Below are 21,370 nucleotides of genomic sequence, written 5' to 3'. Positions count from 1 at the left end.
TCATTAACAAAAATTATTTTACCCTTCACAATGACGACGTCATTTGTCAATTTCAATTGTATGTGTATCATGTTTCCAACTTTTTTGCTTTACTTTCTAAGTGTTCATATATATATATATATATAATTTGTGTTAACTAGCCTAATGAATATGATTCAAGCCAAAGAGCAACCATAGTCCAATTGCATATGTATTTTCTTCAACAACCCCATTAATCTCAACTAAGCTGCAACCTGGTGCTTTCTCATATCCTTTGCTCTTCATCATATCCCTAACATTTCTTGTTTTATGATATTTTCTCGATGCTATATATAAATTTAAAAGAAAAACATAGATGTCACTGTGATTCTCCAACTTCAAGAAATTGGCAGCTACAAGTTCAACAAATTTGAGTTTGTCCATGGTTGCAATTGCACTTCATTAAACACCTTGCGTGCAGCCACAAGATCACTACACACAGAATATAATACAATCAAACTATTACCACAAAGAGATCACATAAAAGACACCATTTTGATCCATACCCACGAACAATCTCCCCAAAAAAAACACTTCACACCTTTAACACACAGGGAAGAGTGTAGTGATCTGGGTTCAATCCACCGCATAATATGTCAATAAACAAATACATTGTGCCTTTAGAATTGTCATTAATGAAGAAAGTGTTGAGGATGGTATTGAATATACAGAGTGTGGGGTTGTGAATGCATTGCATGACTCCGACTGCATAAGCAACGGTTCCGTCATGGTGGGTGCAAAAAGCGATGAGCCTGCTAAGTGCGAAGGTGTTGTGTTAAAAGCCATTGGTGAAGAACTGAGCGTGTACTTGGTCTACCAACCCGAGTTTGTCAAAAGTATGCTTAAATAGTAACTTCAACTATAAGAAAATAAGAGTAAATATGATGTAATTAAAGAGAAATTAAAGAGTACTTACAAAAGAGATGAGAAAAATTCAAGATAAAAACTGAAATTATAAAATTCTACAATGAAACCTAAATAAACCTTAAGAGAGAATTTCCTAAAATACACTACTCCTACTTCTAATGTGTTGTTCTATTGTAAAAGCGAGCTCCTCTTGATGTATGTTCATTTCCTTTTGATATAGCCTTCAAATTGGCTTTAGCAACTCCAAAAATTGGGCCAAGAGGCCCCCAAAGTCACGAGCCACGTGCTTCATCAATGAAGTCACGTGCTGGGACTTGTGCGTATGCACAGAAGGTTGTGCATACGCACACTTCAGTGCATGCTTCTCCTTTGTTTTCTTCATAAAATCTCCTATTTTACATGTTTCCTATCACTTTTGCCTGGCCATTTTTGCCTATTGGACCTGGAATCACTCACGAAATATATCACAGCATCAAATGGAATAAAAGTGAAATTAAAATGATCAATTTAAGCACAAAAATGCATATTTTCACATTTAGGTTCAATCTAGAGAGAAATCACAAAAGTATGTTATTTTGGTGATTAAGTGTGAGTTTATGTAATAAAATTCATTCAATTCAAGCCAAAAATCATCATCAAATATGGAGCAATCAATTCTCTCACACTTAAATAATAGCATGTCCTCATGCTAAACACAAACAAGGGGAATGATCAAAGGGTGAACAACTTATTAAATACAACTATCTATAGGCATGCAAGTATACTAGATGCTATCTATTTCTATCTATACTATAGTTTTCTATTGATTTTGAGAATACAAACTAACAAATAACCAAGCATATAGGCATATAGGGCTAAAAGAAAAGAAATATTGCGATGTGATCAAAATTCCAAAAATTGATTCAAGCTCAAAATGAAGCAACTTGCAAGAATATATAATAAGAGGTGTGGAAACATAGAATTGAGCAGTCAAACCCTCACTAGATGTGTATACACTCTAAATGCTCAGTGTTTAGGGTTTAATCACTCAATCCCCGTCTAATAATACTTTCAAGGATTTTCTCTTTATCTAACAATCAACAAGTAAGTGATGCAAGAGTGCAAATATCATGAAGTCTTTTTAGGGTTGTAATGGGGTTAGGGTTAAGGTGGGATAAATATGGCCAAGTGGACTAAGGAATTGAATTCTTGATTAGCTCAAATATCTCACTCGACCTATATCAACCAAATCACAAGAATGCAACCAAACCTTTCATCATTTTCTTTCCTACACATTCCTGCATTGATTTTTCATTCAACTCTCATATGCATTCATTATTATATTTTCCTTTTCTTTGGGGAAACTATTGTCCCCTTTCTTCCTTTTTTTTTTCAACAGAATAATGCATGTGGTTTAAGAATTTATACATGAATGCACTATTTTAAAAACTTTTCAATGCATACCCAAAATATTTTTATTCTTTCTACCAATGTTCCTCCAAAATTCTCCCACACTTAAATGCAACACACTTCTCAACCTAAGCTAATCAAGGATGCAAATCAAGGTAATTGATGCTTTTTCCTTTAAGGTTGTGACGTGTTAATGTTAAAAACAATGGGATAAATAAGGTTCAAAGGGGTTAACAATGGTAGATGCAAGGGGTACAGACATATGGGTTAGTGTTCTTAGATTCAAAGATGGCCTCAATCATGCTCAATGCATTCAAACATCAACTATTGAAAATAAAGAATCAAGCAAAACCAAGATTACAGTCATAGAAGGGGTATAGCACACAAGAGTAAAATAGTAGTTAAAATATGCAACCACTTAAAAGTTCAACAACTCACAAGGTTGTTTATTCTATCTCTTCCATGTTCTACAAAAAACCATTCAAGCAAGCTTAAAAATGGTTTTCCGAATCAATTCAATAGAACGCCCTAAAAAAGATTTCCTGGAATTTTTTTTTGTTTTTCACCAAAATTATTTCCTATATATATATATAAGATGTGTTGGATACAATTTCAAAATTTCCTAGTTCTTTTCCTAATTTTCAATATCCAAAAACCAATATGAACAATTAGGACAAAATCAAACTAGGCACTATACTATTTAGATCATCAAATCACACTACTATATATACAATATATACCAAGTAAAATAAAAGTGCAATATATATATGTACATATATATATCAACCAAAATGAAATAAAACTAGAAGCAAACCAAAATATATACAAACGACCAAAATACGAGTATATAGTGCAAAAGTCAAAAGTACTAGAAACATCCACATAAAGCATAATAAGAACTAAACTAAAATGGATAACAAAGTATTTGGAAGAGAATGTTACACCCAAAAAGTTGCGAATCCTCGCCCATACTTAAGCGTTGCACGGTCCTCCGTGCCAAAAAATATGAGGATGGGGATGACTGTCTCTATGAAGCTCTACTGTCTGGTGGTGCTGGCTGATATACAATCAAGTCTCGGGTCAGCTCGGCAACAACATTCTCAACTGCCTCCTTCTCTACTGTCGGCTCAGGCTCAGGCTCAGGCTCTGGTGTATCTGCAAGAGCTGGACCAAGGTCTCATCCCTCAAGCTTCGCCATCATCCACTGAAAACGGCAAGCATTGTGGTGCTCGTTGCGGCGGACTTCCTGAATGAGGTCCTGAACTAACTCATAAAGAGGCCGTGCTACAGGTGCAGGAGCTGATGGTGCTGAAGATGATGATGGCTCCGTAGTCTTCCTCTTCTTCTGTGCCGGCTCCTTCCATTACGCGAATGGCAAAAACTACAGATGCCATGGCTAACCTCATAACAAGTGATGGGAAGGGAATGATAAACTTCTAGTTTTTGTTCACCTTCCACATCGACTCTCTGATCAGGGGCAAAACAAAAATCATTTTACCTTCCAAGATTGCCCAAAGAAGCACAACCACTTAGACTCTGATCTGGGTGGCATGAGTACTCGGCAACAGATAATCAATAATTATCTGCTGCCAAATCCTCGCCTCAGCATGAAGGTCAGAGCATGCAATACTAATGGGAGCCACTTTCTCTCCTGAACTCTACTCCCATCGGGCCTCAGGTCGGCCAATCTTCTTCAGGATGGTGTCTAATAAATTGTTGCCCTTGATCACATCTGCCGTTATCTTTGGATAGGCATCTCGGCTAGGCGTGATGTGAGGAAGCTGCAAGAGGGCCTCAAACGCATGAGTCGAGGTATCTAGCTGTACCTCACGGAGAAAGACAGTCTTAGCGTCTGCCTTCAGTAGATTTCCATAGAACTCTATCTTTCCGGCACATCTAATTTCCTTTCATAGTGGAAGGCCTTTTTCCTCAAGCTTCTTGTCTTGATTGTGGGCTTCTTCGCTTGCAAAGGTGTCCAGCTAATCACTCGGACAAACAGTGGCGGGAGCCGATGATGAAGCCGGCTCCTTGCCTGTGCGACGCATCCTGAAAAAAAAAAGAACGGAATACAACTCAGAATAAAAAGGTAAATGGCACAATAAAGTAAAAGAGGGATTAATTGAAATGCAAATTTGGAGCCAAGAAAGTAAATAAATACTTAATTGAGGAAAACATTTTGAAAATGTGGTATATTCAAGAGAAAGTAATGTTTTCCGCAATTAAGTAGCCTAAGTAGTAAATAAAAGAATAAATGCAATTGAAGCACAAATGATTTAGGCCAAAGCAATTAAAGTGAATTGAATTCGAAAAAGGTTAGACATGGAAGTTGTGCAATGAAAGCTCAACATTAACAAAAATTAGCACCACAACCATAATCCATTCAAGAGTAGAGAAGCTTACTTATTCATCACAAAAACAAAAAAAATAATCAAATTAACACAGGTCTTGTTTCAAAAGCGGCAATCTTGATGAAAATCAAGTTGAATTACTCAACAACATCAAAGAACAAGTAACTTTGTATGTGATTATTTATATTCAAAACCAAAACGAATAAGCAATTTCATTCAATTCACTTAACCAAACATGATATGCACATTTGAAATTACACCATATAGATGATCAAACTTGAAATTATAAACCAATTTGGTGTTTGAACCAAAATAACAACCAAGTCCCTTGTAAAACTTAACCCAAACATGCTCAAAAATCACATAAAACTGCACAATTTCTAACTATAATGCCTAATGAGAATAGAATTTAAGATAAATGTTGGCCAAACATAAGAATTAAACAAAACAATTTCACATTGGCATTTCATCGAACATATGGCATGCATAATATGCAAACAGGGATTTTGAGTTCAATTGAAGCAGCTATCAACCCAGAAAAATAGCCAGCAAACACTTGCAATCCAACAAACATTAATTAACTAATCTAGACATAACAAGATTACTAAAACCAGAACTAAAAAGCAATTAAAAGTTAACAAAAGGAAGAAAGACAGGGGACAGGGGAAAGAAGACTGAACCTGCGGTGATGATGGAAGAAGAATGGGGAAACAGGGGTGAGCAGGGAGCAGTCATGACGGCATAGGGATCGCTGCCGCTGGGATCATGACGGGGCTACCTCACCGAAGCTGAAGGTGCAGCGAGCTCTGGCGCAGGGGCAGCGTACAAGGACCCGAAGAAGTTAGAGAGAGAGAAAGGGGAAGAAAGAAAAAAGAAAGGAGAAAGAGGGTAGGCGACTGTGTTTGCCGGCGGTGATGGTGGTGGTGTCGGATGGAGGGCTGGGGTTGGTGGTCTGGGTTGGGTTGGAATGGGACAGCGCAGGGGTAAGAGTGAAGAAGAAAGAAAAGAGTTTGGAGGGGGTTTGAAGGCACGATAAGGGTTCCCTTTCGGATTAACGTTCGAAACGCAATTTGTGTGTACGCACAAAGAAGTGGGTGTACGCACACTAGGAAAATCAAAGGGTGTTCGTATGCTCCTGGGAGGAAGGGTGTCAATGAGTGTGCATACGCAGAAACAGGGGCGTACGCCCAGAAAGCAAATTTTTTTTCCACAAAAGGATCATGTGTGCGTGCGCACATGAGCGTGCGTATGCATCGAGGGAAAAAGGGCTGGGTTGAGAGCGCACAGGTATGTGCGGACGCTCCCAGTAGGGTGTGAAAACGTGTGTTCGTACGCATAGTTGGGTACGCACAGATGAAAAAAATTGGGGGAAGTGTGCGTACGCACAGGTATATGTGTACGCACAATGCTCTGTTTCTCCAAAAATTTTGACAATTCTAAAGCACCAAACATGATATCCATCAATGGTTTTCAGACCCCGAAACATATTTTTCTCCTAAAAATACATAATCAACACCAAAATGCAACTAAACTAAATTAAGCAAGATAAGCAATTATTCATGAAACAAAAAATAGGAGAAGGAAAAGGTTAGAAGGATATTACCATGGTGGGGTGTCTTCCACCTAACACTTTGGTTTATAGTCCTTAAGTTTGTACATTTGGGTGAGGCCTTTGTCAAGGTGGCTTGTGCTTCCACTCCTCCTTGAATTGTCAACCAAATTTGCTCTCGATTTGACCTCTGGGTCCCAAATGAAGCACATCAAACTCTCAAACAACTCCAAATCAGTATTTAGGATCCACAAGTGTTGGTTGTTGAAACTTATACCCGGATCCTGTAACATCCCGCATTTTTTTAAAATCTGAATATGAATAAATTGTGAATTTATCTTATTAAGTTTAAACTTTATAATTTTAGAAATTATTTTATTAGAACTAATTAAATAGATTCGGAGATAGTTTTATTTTGAATCAATTAATATTCTTAAGTAATTTTATTATAATGGAATATTTTGTATAATTTTAGTAATTAAAAAATAAGAAAGAATTGTACAATTTAATTTAAGTAACTTTTATTCTAAAAAAGTTACGATTTATTTTATTAATTTGATATCTTATTTTATAAATTAATCAATTGAGAGTAATTAAATTAGTTTTATAAATATTTGGAGTTTAAGTTATTTAATATTCTTATGTAATTTTTATAATTGGTTATTTCATATGCTTTGGAAATAAAATTTAGTAATGGAAGTATTATATATTTAATTTAAGTAATTTCTATTATGAATGAATTATGGTTTATTTTATTAGTTTGAGCTTTTAGAGATTAATTTATTAGAAATGATTAAATGGATTTTTATAAATACTTAAAGTTTAAGTAATTTTATTATAATTAGATATTTTGTAAATTGAAATTAAAGTTTCGGTGATAGAAAAATAATAAAAAGTTATATCATTTAATTTGAATAATTAGTATTGAATTTAAACTATATTTTATAAAAATATGATTAATATGCTTATTTTATAATTTAAATTAGAAATAATTAATTCAACTTAGCAATATGTTGATAAATGATGTTCTTAAATATTTTAAGAGAGTATATTTGGTTTTAAAATTACTCTAGCTTCCAATTTTATCAAAATATCTATTCATATCTATCCATATTCTTTTATAAAATCCTAATTTTAACCCTAATATCACAAATCCCTAATTTGTATACTAAATCCCTAAATCTACAATCAGAAAGGTAAAGAAAGGGAACGGGGAGCCGAGCCCGAAAAAACCGAACCAACCAAAACCAATAAAAGAAAAAGAATACTTTCGTCGAGCAAAAACAAAAGGAGAGAGAGGGATTCGAACCCTCGATAGTTCACAACGAGGGGGAAACAGAAGGGAAGAAAGAAGGAAACGAAGAACAGAAGGAAAGGGTGAGGGAACAGAGGAAGAAGAGAGGAAGGAGGATCGCTACACCGTGCTTCTCCCTGCGCCGGTTGCCGTCGCTGTCGCCAGAGCCAGAGGACAGAGAGAGAATGCTCGCAAGGGAGAGGACAAACGCGAGGAGGAGGAGAGCTCGTGCGTGAAGGATAGCGCCGCCATTCCGTCGCCGCGCAACTGTTGTTGCCACCCCGTCACCATCGTTGTCGCGGCTGGAAGCATAAAGTTCGAACAGAGGAGGAGAAACCGCGAGTGAAGGGTGACGCTGGGCCTCTATCGCTGCTGCTATCACCAAGCGTCGTTGTCGTTGCCGCCGAAGGCCAAGGCCCTATCGTTGTCATCGATTCTGCCTGGAGCCGCCACCCACTTGTCACAGCGAGTTAGTTACTCTGCCGCCGCTGAATTTGCCGTGTTGAGACTGAAACTGCCACTTTGACTCTGGTTTGATCTTTTTCTTAAATATGACCCATTTACACGTTTTATTATCACTGCCATGCTTGTTCTGAGTTGATTTTGGTATATGTCTTGTCTTGAAAACCCTAGGGCTGTAATTGTTCTTTATTCCCATCCAATTTGAATTCCCTGTTTCGTTGTAACTATCATTACTGTTGTGGAATTGTCGCCGTTGCGAGCATTATTAGAGATAGTGCTAGATTCGGATTTGCATGGGAATTGCCACTGCTGTGAGTCAAAAGGAAAAGCCGCTCATAGCGTTTAGTCTTACCAGTTTCGACATCGAGGTAGGGGGTTAAAATGATTTTAATTTAGGAATGCCAACAAGGTTTATTGAATAACTGTAAATAGTATTAATAGTTGTGAGTAATTAATTGATTATATGAATGTTGGATTGTGATTGCGATTGTGCTTGGTGCTGTGATTGAATTGATTGTAATTATGTGTGGTAGATGATTGAATTATTGATTATTGGTTGTTGAAATAGTTGTTTGGAATATTGCTATGGCTGTGAAAGTGACTTGAGATTAGTAGAGGATTGTGGTTTTGACTGATTATGTATAAATGGTTGAGACTAAGATAATCATTTGATATATTTGATATTGGATTGAGAATTGTTGAAGAATTAGGGCCTAAAAGACTAAACTATTATTAAGAATCTGGTTTTCAAAATAGAATGGTTACTTTGAGGACAGCCTAGTAATTTGCTAGCGATCGAAATGGTATGAGATTAAAATCTGAGTAAACTTTAACAAGTGTAGTTATTAGGATTTAAATTTGAAGGTTTCGTATTAACTGAAGATTTAGTTATGATTTTTCAAAGTTAAGCCGTAAAATCTGATTTTTTTGCATTATCTTTAAGTGAAAACAGTAACTTCGAAAGTTTGTAACTAATTCTGTGATAATCGGAATTGCGTTGAACCAAGTCCTGGTTAAACTTGGGAATAATTGGGACTGAATTGGAGAGTTTGAGATCTTTTCATTAAATATAAGATTTATGGTGAATTTTTGAGTAATGGTTGTGGGATCTGATTTTTACTGCAGAATTTTTGGAACAGCAGTAACGAGTTGGCTCTGCTGTGAATGTTCCAAATTTAATTTTGAAGTAAAACTAATTTTAAATGAAACTTTAGTCCTATTATTTTAATTTCGTAAAATTTCAGAACGGTTGAACTTGCGGTTTAAAAGATACGAATTTTTGAAATACGATGCATTATGCAGTAAAGGCCAGATTCTGTTTTCTTAAATCAGTAAATTTGGAAGTTTATAACTTTTGAACCTGGTTGGATATCGAGGTGCAACCAATTGGAAGTGAAAATTAAGTATGTTTAGCACATGTGACTTAAATTTCAGGGTTATCCATGTTTTAATGAGTAAGTTATAGGACTTGGAAGAAGATAAGTTCATTAAGTTTTAAAACAGAATTCTGCAGAAAATTAGTCAACTTCTAGGTTATATAACTTCTTCATTAAAAATTATATTGACCTGAAACTAATTGGTTAAGAAACTTGGATGAGTGAAGTTAAACTATATTAATTTTTAAAGTCATTGGATTTAACTTGGATTTTATATTGAATTTTGAATATCACATGCTGCTGCTGTTTTTCTGGTTTTACGCACTGCAGAGCAGTCACGATTTTTTCTCTATTCCTAAGGATAGAGAAACCAGAAAATTATGATCTTTAGTTTGTTAGAAAGCTTATTTCAAGATGAACGCCTGGACATAAAGTTTGCACAATTCCGAGTTTATTTGCTATATTAAAAATAGAAAAGAAGATAGAGTGCTGAGAATGTCTGAGTGAGAGTTATGAGTTCATAAAATTAAAGATGAACCTTAGCGTCATAGGGCTGATTCAATGTTGGAATCTGTTTGATTCTGAATTGATTTGATATTGGAGAGGTTGAAAAGAGTTTGGTAAATTGTTTGGTTGGGACCTGTAAGGGTGGCTAACTCCTATTTTTAAAGGAGATTATGTCCAAATTTTTATAAAAGTATAAGGACTTAATCAAAATCAATATTTAAGGCTTATTTAATGATAATAACTTTAATGATTCTTTTAAGAAAATATTATTTAGTATACGGGATTGTTGGCAAGGGCGTGGGTCTTGTCCCGCTTGCGTACTTGCAATTATGAAAGAAAAAGGAAAGAGTAAAGTACTTATTGTATGATTATCTGTTGCTTGAGGCAATCCAAGAGATATTTGTTTATTTGTTTGTTGCTTGATGCAACCCAAGAGATGTTTGTTTGTTGCTTGCGGCATCCCAAGAGATATTATATATATATATTTGTTGCTTAATGCAACCTAAGAGATATTATTTATTTGTTTATTGCTTAATGCAACCCAAGAGATATTTGTTTGTTTATCCGTTGCCCTGAGGCAACCCAAGAGTAATTTTCCGTTCCCAAGAGTATATTTCCTGCGAGTAGAAAGCAGAGGCTGTCTCAATAGAGCTGCTAATAATTATATGCGCATTTATTTGAATGGAAAATCGTATCCAGAAAATCGTGAAGTCGTGACCGGATAAATGTCGGGAATGCAGGTGCTAACCGACACATGAGCTCATGGCCTGCACTAGGAGTAGATATTCATCATATGCATCTATGTGACATAGTTTGGGTGTGTATATTGTAATTGGTTTGCTTAAGTGAATAATTCTGTTTAATTGCTAATTGCTATACTTGATGTAATTGCTCTTGATTGTGTTTGAACCTCATTACCTGTGTTTGTAACTGATTGTTTAGATTGTGGTGATCGGATGTTGATTGAGTTGTTTGGGCCTGAGGCAGTGACTGGTACGTTTGAGGTCTAGTTCTGTATAAAGTATCTGACTGGTTCAGCATAGACTTAATGAACCTATGCTTGGAGCAGGATGATCATTTATACCGCGTAGGTAAATTCTTTTATGTTATGGTCTAGTAAAGTATGAAAAATCAAACTGGTTCAGCATAGACTTTATGAATCTATGCTTGGAATAGGTTGGTCATTCATACAGTCTAGGAAACTTTTAAGAGTTTTATAAAGAAAATATGGGTCTAGGATTTTGAAGAATTAACTAATGCTTTTAAAAAAAGGTTAATTTTCTTTTAGATGTCTCTGAATGAAATTAACTATTTGCGCTTTATTTTTTACTTTCACGGCATTCTCGACCTCTACCGAGAACATGTGGTTTGGTTCTCACCCCCAAATTTTCCACCTTTTCAGTAACACAGGTTTGAAGACGCAATTTGAAGCTGCGAGCGATTAGTAGGTTTTCTTTATGGTTTTAATTGCTTTCATAGAGCCCCCTCGCTCTTGTTGTATGAGGTTTTATTTTAACAGAGGGGTAGGTGTTGTAATTGGGTTTATATGACTTCTTATGTATAAGAATTACTATTAATAATACTTATGTGATTGTTATTATTATTTGTAAATGTTTGAATTATGACTTTAATGAATAAAAAACAAAATTTTTTGGAATTTTCTTAAAACTGAAACGCGAACTCGATACAAAGGCTCGATAATTAAGTAGTTAATACTAGAGAAGGTTACGTAATGTTCTTTCTAGTGGAAATACCCTGACTTAAGCAAGGTATTTTGCTAGAAGGGATGTTACAGATCCCACACTCTAGTCTCTTGTTCACCTTCTTGTTGATCTTCATTTTTGCACTTGGATGAACAAACTCTTAAATCACCATTTAAGCATTTAAACACTCCCCGGAATCCACTCAATGGAATCTTGCACCATATTTGAACTCCAAATGTTGAATTGGCTTCTTTGATGAACTTTTTATCTCTTTACCAATTCACATTCCTCTCTTCACCATCTAAGATAGCATATTGATGTGGGCCAATGAAGCTCCTTGGTGAAATTTTCACCCACTCAATTTGGTCTTGCATATACCTTTACTTCTTGGTAGTTTAACTCTTCCTCATCAACATTTTGTAGCTTTTCCTCATCAACCTCCTCTAAGTCTTCCTCATCATCACTCAAATCAAATATTGGAGGTTTGTGAAGTCCACATCAATATCCCATTCAAATTCAATGGAGGAAGGTTCATGAAGGTCATTGAAGGGATTGACCAAGGTGGACAAAAAATCATGGATGATGGAATCCACTTGATCAATTTCCATCAATTCTTCATTTACCTCCTCTTGTGCTTCATGTCTTAATTTCTCATCTTCCACTAGATTTTGCAATCTTTCCTTCACTCCACACTCTTCACTTGAGCTCAGTTCCTTACATTCATCCACCAGAATTTCTTGGTTGTGGCATGAATGCAATGAAACTAACCGGTTGAAGGTTTTCACTAATGTAGACATAACATGCTCTTGCTTCTTCCGAAACTCATTCTGTTAGCACTTAGAGTGCTTCTTGTGTGGATTGATCATACATGAAGATGAATTTTGAGGTGTTGAAGATTGAAAATTAAACTCATGAGGGTAAAAGTTTTGGTTTTGTATGTAGTGAGGTGATGGTGTATAGAATTGGTGACTAGAAAGATAAGTGTTTGGGTTCCATGGCGGTGAATTATGGTAATGGTGTGGATAAGTCAGAGAAAATATGAATAAAACTACTAACAATAAGGAAACAAGCAACCAAAAAGTGTTATTTACAATATTAACATTGGTGCGCGAAATTTGAACTCGCACAACTTCACCGGCAAGTGCACCGGGTCGTCTAACAAATACCTCAGGTGAGTGAGGGTCGATTCCACGAGGATTGTTGGATTGAGCAAGCAATAGCTATCTTGATGGACTTAGTTAGGCGAAAAGTAAAGAGAGTAGTTGTTGAAAGCGCATAAAACAAGATAATAAAGAAAAGCAGTTAAAGGTTGGTGAGAGATAATATATGGAAGCAGTTAAGGCCTCAGAGATGTTTATCTTTTTGGATTAATACTTCTTACTAACTACTTTAACAATGAATGATTCATTCTATGGCAAACTATAAGTGATTAAATCCTAATTCCTTAGCAATTTAATCTCCTCTGATTCTCATCAAATGCCAGGGTCAGTGGTCATTTAATTTGAACGAGGGTGAAGCTCAGCATTCTAGTTTATACCACAAAGGCCCTAATCACCCCAGATCCTGGCTGAACAGATGTTCCCATGTCCCCAACAATTTGTGGATTAGCCATCTAGGAGATGTATTCTCAAGCTGTAGTTCAATACTATCCGGTCAGGGACTCGCAAGAACTCATGTAGAAAAAGGGTAAAACTTCTGATCCACCCACATTTATTTAGATTGAAGAACAAAAATATATCTCAGAATGGAATCAAACATATATTAAAATAGAAGAGTAATAATATTAATCCATAGAAATAAACATAGCTCCTAACCTTAATCAGGAGGTTTAGTTGCTCATGACTTTACAGAGAAAACAGAAGTAAAGAAGAAGATCTGAAGTCATATGCTCGAATCCCCCTTTAATCCTAAGTGATATCCTCTTTAAATAGTAAAATACTAACACTAAAGATGTTAATTTAAATTGAGAATTACAAAAATAAGATAAGAAAAGCCTAAGGAGTGTTAAAATCCACTTTGGAGCTCACTTGGTGAGTGTTTGGGCTGATACCTGGCGTTCAACTTGGATTCTGGGTGTTGAACGTGGAGAGAAGGGTGAGCTCGCTGGTTTTTGCTCCCTGGCTGGCATTGAACACCAGTTTTGGGTGTTCAACGTGGGGGCTTGCTCCTCTTTGGGTGCTAAACGCCAGGTATGGATGTTTAGCACCAGATTTGGCAGTCATTCTGGAAGTAAAGTATAGACTATTATATATTGCTGGAAAGCTCTGGAAGTTAGCTTTCCAACGCTATTAAGACCGCAGCAATTGGACCTTTGTAGCTTAAGTTATGCTCGTTTAAATGCAAGAAGATTAGGATTAACAGCATCTGCTACCCTTCCTTCGTCTTTAAACAGGATTCTGCCAAACTTGCCCAAATTCATCTAAAAATCATAGAAACAATACAAAAACTCAAAGTAGCATCCAAAAATGAATTTTTCACTAAAACATAATAGAAATTAGTAAAATCTAACTAAAAACACTATAAAAGCAGATATAAAAAGGGTACAAGATGCTCACGCATCACAACACCAAACTTAAACTGTTGCTTCTCCTCAAGCAACCAAAAACAAGATAGGACTAAATGGAAGAGAAAAATACATCAGGTTAGAATTGTTAATGAAGCTCAGTTCCATTTACTGAATGGGGCTATTAACTCTCTATTTCTGAACAGCTTTGGCATCTCTCTTTCCTTTGAAGCTCAGAAATATTGGCATCTTTTAGAACTAGAATCCAAATGATATTGTTGATCCTCTTCTTTAGGTTTTTCTTGATTCTTGACCATAGCTTTTCTTTCTTTCGGTGCTTTGATCCTTTGAGCCTAGCCGTGACTCTAAGTGTTTTGTTTTCAAGTATTACCACTTGATACATAAACACCACAAGCACTTAACTAGGGGAGCCCTTTGGATTTGAATTATCTTTACTTAAATTCCCAGACAGTGGTGCCTAGAGCCTTAAGTGTACTTTTTATAGCATTGGGTCACGACTTTAAATGTTCAGTCTTAAGATTTTCTTGACACCTTCACACCACAAGCATATAGTCAGGGGCAGCAACTCTTTTGAGCTTCTTAGGACAATTTTGACCCTCCTAACCATTGATGCTCAAAGCCTTTGACCTTTTTCTTTTTTTTTTGTTTTTCTTTTTTGATTTTCTTTTTCTTCTTGTTGTTTCTTTTGCTTCAAGAATCAATTTTTTGATATTTCAGAGAATCAATAATACTTCTCTAAATTCTTGTACCCTAAGACCCAATATGTCCAACCCCAACATCAAGTATGCTCAGTTAATTCATACATTCAGAGAATAAAGATAAGGCAACCACAAAAGTAATTGGAATAACTTATAATGTAACTCAAGATCTTATGTATTTTACTACTTCTTGATTAAAATTTTATTTAAGTCATGTGGAGGATACATGAGACATCTTGAAAAATAGCTGGAACTTTTCGAAATTAGCTACCAAACTAGAAAGCAAAAAATCCTAATAGTGATCACGTGACTCATAATTGAAAAATAGGAACTAAAATAAAGCACTGAAACTAGGGATAAAATAAGGGAGCTCTCTCTGGAGGACACCTTCTAGCACTTCAACTCTTCTAATTCTTGCCCTTGCTTCTTTTGCTCCTCAGTCAGCTTGTGAAGAATGAGAGACTGGTCTCTATGTTCCATTTTCAGTTGGTCCATAGTGGATATCAACTGTCCAATGGATACTGCCATTTGAGTCCAATATTCGCGTGGAGGGATGCTCTGTTCTTGAGGCCACTCAGGCTGCTTCCTCTTGGAAGGGAAAACTGGCTTCTAAATTGGGGCTTGAGCAGGTTCCCTAATGTGCTCCATGCTCTTCTTGGTGATTAGGTCATCCACTGCAATAAATATCAATATGGACTTTGGCCTCATCACACAAGCGAGAGATAAGGTGGGGAAAAGCCAGCATAGATTGGGTTGAGGTTTTTGCTACGATCTTATACATCTCACAAGGGATCAACTGATGAATTTCCACTTTATTGCCAAGCATAATGCAGTGGATCATCACCGCTCGCTGATGTGTGGCCTAAAGTAGTTTAGAAATTTTTCTCAAAATAGAATTAGTGTTGCAAGTATAGTCCCAACCCAACAATCAACCAACATCAAAGTTTAATTCAAATAAAAATAACCGAGAGTAATTAAACCTCGGGTCGTCTCCCTCGGACAATGCAATTAAGGCATCACACTCTTGGTTATGAAGAAAGGGGTTTCTTCAATTAAGGAACAAAAGATTAAAAGAACTAAGAAATAAAAGAACTATGAAAAGATCAAAATTGAAATTAATGCGAGTAAAAAGGAAGTAAGGTCGAAGCTAGTGAAAATGCTATAAATGCATAAAAGAGCCTTGACTTGGGAATGGGAATTAAGGAATTCTATCATCGTCATAACCCCAACTATGGCAACTATGATGAGTCAATCTCACTTCGTCAACCCTTAACATCGAAGAGTAAGTCAAGTAAGCATAATTGACCTTAATCCATAACTCCTAGCTAACTTACTAATTACTTAGTAAAAAGCTAGCGTCAATGGAAACAAGAAGCAACTAACTACCCAAGAATTACCACTAAATATCGGACATTATGACTCTACTATCCTAGGAACTAATATCCTAAGCCAAGGTGTGAAAATCTACTCAAAATTACCAAGTGGAATTTTCACAAACACTTCGTGGGCATAAAAGCAAAACATGAGAAATTGCAAAGGAAAATGAAAACTATAACCAAACTATTCACAATATCAACAATAAACATTCAAACAAGCAAAGAGAAATCATAAAACATTAAATTCATCAACCAAAACTTCAAGAAATTAAAATTGCATATATTAACAAAGTAACTTGAAATAGAATAAAGTGTAGCAAGAGTAATGAAATTAAAAAGGAAATTAAAGAGTACTTACAATGAGATAGCAAAATCCAAGACCAAAATTGAACTATAAAATGCTACAATGGAAATTAAGTAAACCCTAAGAGATAATTTTCTATACTATACTATTCCTACTCCTACTATGTATTTTCAATCTAAAGTGAGCTCTCTAAGCTAATCCTAAGCTAATGCTTTGATATGTGGTGATGTGATGATCAAAAAATTGATGGTATAGAATTTCACAAATGAATTCTCGTTGCAAGTATAGTTCCTAAACCAACAATAATCCTTTCATACAAAAATTTGTTTGTCACAAGTACAGACCCTTAATAAAACTAATAACCGAAGTATTTAAACCTCGGGTCGTCTCTCAAAGGAATTGTAGAGTAGTGTTCTTCTTATTGGTTATGAGTTGTATATTTTGGGGTTTTGAATAGGAAACAAGAAAAGCAAATTGCAAAGGAATTCAAATGATGAAAAGGGTCTTGGCAACGTTTGGTGGTCAAGGATCTCTATCCTTATCACTAACCACAACATAATAATTGCAAGGATCAATCCCATTAAGTCATCCTCTAACAAGTAAAGAAAAGTCAAATGAGCTATATCAATCCAAGTCTATAAGTCCTAGCTATTCACTAATTGAATTAATGAGAGCTAGAGTCAATGGCTACCAACTATCAATCACTTGGACATTAGTAACTCAAGAATTCCTAAGTTACCTTCCCAAGGCAAGAACACAAAATTCTACTCTAACATCTTTCCAAGCATTTTATCAAACACTTGGAAAGCATAAAAGGAAAGCATAGTAAATTGACAACAAGAATAGAATCTAACAACAACTAATTGCAAGAATTAACAACAACAATCAAAGAGAACACAATTAACATGAATTACCTCAAATTGCATTAAAAGAAAATAAAAGGAATAAGAGTAGATCAACAACAAAGTATAGAGACAAAATAGAGGAAATTACAACAAGAGAATAGAAGAACAAGATCTAGCAACAAAGAATTGAAAGGTAGAAGTAGATGAAAGCATGAATTAAAACCTAGATCTAAGAAATTCTAATCTAACCCTAATCCTAATTCTAGAGAGAAGAGAGAGCTTCTATCTCTAGAAACTAAACTAAAGCCTTAACTAAACTCCCTATGTGTAAAGTGATGCATTCCCCTTCAATCCTTGGTCCTTTTAACCGTTTCCTGCCAAAATTAAGCTCCAAACTAGGCCAGGGGCTCTTTTGAATTCGCCAGGCACGATTCACTAAAGAAGTCACGTGCGGACATTGACGCGTACACGTACAGCACGCGTGCGCATCCATTGCGCATGCGCGTGGATGAGTGCATCCCAAATCTTTGGCTTTCCATGATTTTTCCACTTTGCATGCCTTCCCTCTTCACTCCTTTGATCCATTCCTAGCCTTTTCAACCTGAAATTACTTAACAAACAAATCAAGGCATCTGGTGGAATTAAAGGTGAATTAAAATCATCAAATTAAAGGTCTAAAAGCATGTTTTCACACTTAAGCACAAATTAAGGAAGAATCATAAAACCATGCTATTTCTTTGAATAAATGTGAAGAAAAGTTGATAAAATACTCTAAATTCAACTCAAGATAAACCCTAAAAACGGGATTTATCAACCTCCCCACACTTAAACCATAGCATGTCCTCATGCTAAACCAAGAAGGAAATAAGGGGTATGACTTTTATTCAATGCAACTAAACTATATGCAACCTATATAAATGCAACTACCTATATGAATACAAGTGCTTGGTCAAAGCAAATCCATCCTCCAAGAGAACATATGTAAGCAATAGTAATTCAACTCAACCCACAATTGCATTGAACTATAAAAAAGATTTACAAACTTGCAAGAATATAGATGATAGTGGTAAATACATGTAATTGAGCAATCGAACCCTCACCGGATGTGTATCCGCTCTAGTCACTCAAGTGTTTGGGGTTGATTCACTTAATTCTCCCCTAATCATGCTTTTCAAGATTTGTTCTTCATCTAACAATCAACAATTATTCAATGCATGCATATAATCATCATGAGGACTTTCCATAAGGTTGTAACGGGGCTAGGGTCAAGGTAGGGTCATATATGATCAAGTGGATTAGAATTTGAATCTTTGATTAACCTAGACTTTCCCACCTAACCTATATAACAACCTATACAAATTCAAAGCTAACCTAACTACCCATAATTCACTTTTTCACATACTCATGCATTTCCTTTTCATTTCACAACACTTATGCATTGATTCTTATTGAACTTTACTTTGGGGCATTTTGTTCCCTTTTTATTGCTTTTCTCTTTTTTTTTCTATAATTTTTTTCTTTTATTTTCTTTTCATATTCACTTTTTTTTTTCTTTTGTTTTTTTCTTTCTTTCAAACTATATATAAGAACATCAATGCATAAGGTCTAACATTTGATTAATACATGAGCATGCACCCAATTCCCAAATATAGAAATACAAAACACCCTTTTATCCCAACTAATGTTTCCAAATCTCCCCAAACTTGAGTAATAAGCACTCTCACTAGCCTAAGCTAATCAAAGATCCAAACAAGGGACATTTATTGTTTTTCGCTTTATGCTTGTAATGTGCTAAAATAAAGAATAATTGGGTTAAGCATAGGCTCAAAATTGGCTAACAACGGGAGGTAAAAGGTAGGCTATTTGGGTAAGTGAGCTTTATGAAACAATGGCCTCAATCATATAAATGCATGTATACAAGGAATAATGGACATATAGAATTAAACAAATCAAGGATCACAATCATAGAAAGAGAATAATGCACACAAGAAGGAAAATAAGTGGTTATAAGATGTAACCACATCATTAGGCTCAAATCTCACATGCTTGTGTTCTTAGCTCAAAACATGTTCCACAAAATATATAATTCAAGCAAGTTCCACAAAAATTTTCAATCAATTGGGGTGGTGCCCTACAGATAAGTTCTTTGGAAAATTTCATTGTTTTACTAAGCTTATTATATGTGCATCCTAAATGCAATGTTGTGATTGAGAAATTTTAAAATTTCCTTAGTTTATCCCTTCCTTTTCAATCAAACCAAATTTCTTATGTAAAAAGGGTAAACTTGGGTTTCAACAATCCAAAATATTTTTCTAATCACAACCAAAGAGCTAAAACAACTACATAAAGCAAATCCAACTAAAGAGATCAAATGTCTACAATGATCCAAAATGCAAAATGCAACAAACTAAAGCAAAAGTATCCCAAAATACTAATATGTACAAAAATCCATAAGTGCAAAATAAACCAAAGTGCAAATGCTAAAAGTAACACAAAATACGAGATAAATGTCCGAAATTGTTCACCCAAAATAGTAAGTCCACCGACGGTGACGACGGTGACCTCCCCACACTTAGAATGAAGCATCGTCCTCGATGCTATGGCTCGGACTCAGGGTGAGGGTCAACGGTCGCATCTGGCTGGGCCTGAGGCTGTGGCTCCATGGGGGTCTGCCTCTGGGGTAGCCTAGGTCTGTGGGTGCCTCTGGTTGAGCCTGCTCCTCCTCATACTCCTCCTCCTCTGCTGAAGAAGGGTCGACATCAGGGGGGAATCTCGGCACCCAGTGCTACAAGCATTTGATCCACTCGATCAAGGCGTCACATGATGCGGCGCTCACTACGCTCCATGAATCAGAAAAGACGCTGTACTAGTATGTATGTCGGCTGGGGTGGTGGTGGTGGTGGTGCTATAGGTGCTGCTGGTGCTGTAGATGGACCTGCTCCAGCTGACGAGAAAGAGGGTCTAGGTGTCGCTACTACTGAGGCTCGAGCTCTAAATCGACGCCGGGATGGAGGCTTCTCATTCACCCATGTCCCCCACGGAATCAGGCTCTCCTTCCCGTGGATTGGGGGTGGTGACTCATCATCCGCTCTCCATGGAGCACCAGCTCGCTGAGCCATCTCAGTGACCAAAGTCGGGAATGGGAGTGTGCCACGGACATGCGCTTGCCACATGAATCTCTGGATCAATCGGGGAAAGTACACCTCCTTCTCCTCCAGAATACATCCGATCAAAATGAACATGTCCACCGGAATCTCAGTAGAATGGGTGGTCGGTGATGACAAGTCATCTTATGCTAGCTTTTCAAGAAAATTTCACTTGTTTCATTAGGTTTTATGCACTTTCTTGCATTATAAGTAAATAATTTGGAGTGGAATTGCATGGTTTTGTTGAATCAATCAACCATCCTTTATTTGACACAAAATCCTAAGGTTTAAGCTAAAATTAGTTGGTTTTTGAATGATTTATAAAACTTGTGAATTGTTGAAACTTTGATTGGATGTTTTGATTACTTGCAGGTGAAGAAATGGTGAAAAAAGGGATTTTTGGCATGCTTTTGAAGTTAAAGCATGCTTTGGATCTTAGGCCACGCTTTGGAAAGCGTGACCTAAGCAAACAAAAGCATGGCACATCAAGCAAGGCAAGGCCATGGCGCTCACTAATTGAGCACAGCGTTCTCTAATTGAGTGTTAGAGACCAAATGCCAGCACCAAGGGAGCAAGTCTTATGACGCTGCATTGAGAAAGTTAACTGAGCACCCAAGGAAGCAAGAAAACATGTAGCGCTCAGTTAACTCATTTCACTTTTTTGTGGCCTCCCCAAAAGAAAATCAAAGCGCATTGAAGCCAAAGGGGGCAGCCAGGAATCGAACCCATGAACCACGCATGAAAGGAGCACTACTCTTCACCAAAAGAAATCCCAAAATGCAACCACCAAGTCTCGAACCAAGCACCTAGGGAGCCAAGAGAAGCGCTACACCAAGCAAGGGAGTAAAGAAGGGGCGCTCAGTTACTTTACTTCACTGAGTGCCATTACTTCATGAAGGAAATGGGCACCGAATTGGTTCCACCAGGTCTCGAAAGTGGAGTTCACTCCAAAGCAAAGAAAGGG

General features: G+C 36.4%; 2 long non-coding RNA genes across 2 annotated transcripts; one reads left to right on the top strand and one right to left on the bottom strand.

Moving 5' to 3' along the window:
• Nucleotides 1-888: 888 nt before the first annotated feature.
• LOC107643601 (uncharacterized) lies at nucleotides 889-5,892 on the bottom strand. The gene is made up of 2 exons (XR_001620941.3): nucleotides 5,303-5,892; nucleotides 889-4,320 (listed from the first exon to the last, which is right to left on the bottom strand). It is a non-coding gene; the product is annotated as an uncharacterized LOC107643601 (long non-coding RNA).
• A 1,597-nt stretch (nucleotides 5,893-7,489) lies between these two features.
• On the top strand, nucleotides 7,490-9,780 carry LOC107641858 (uncharacterized). The gene is made up of 2 exons (XR_002362879.2): nucleotides 7,490-7,996; nucleotides 8,099-9,780. It is a non-coding gene; the product is annotated as an uncharacterized LOC107641858 (long non-coding RNA).
• The last annotated feature ends 11,590 nt before the right edge of the window (nucleotides 9,781-21,370 follow it).

Source organism: Arachis ipaensis, chromosome B5 (genome assembly GCF_059453495.1).
Source record: "Arachis ipaensis isolate K30076 ecotype BB chromosome B5, ASM5945349v1, whole genome shotgun sequence".
In the NCBI taxonomy this organism is placed as follows: domain Eukaryota; kingdom Viridiplantae; phylum Streptophyta; class Magnoliopsida; order Fabales; family Fabaceae; genus Arachis; species Arachis ipaensis.
The sequence above is the reverse complement of the archived record's forward strand: the minus strand, read 5'-3'. Positions and strand labels throughout refer to the sequence as shown.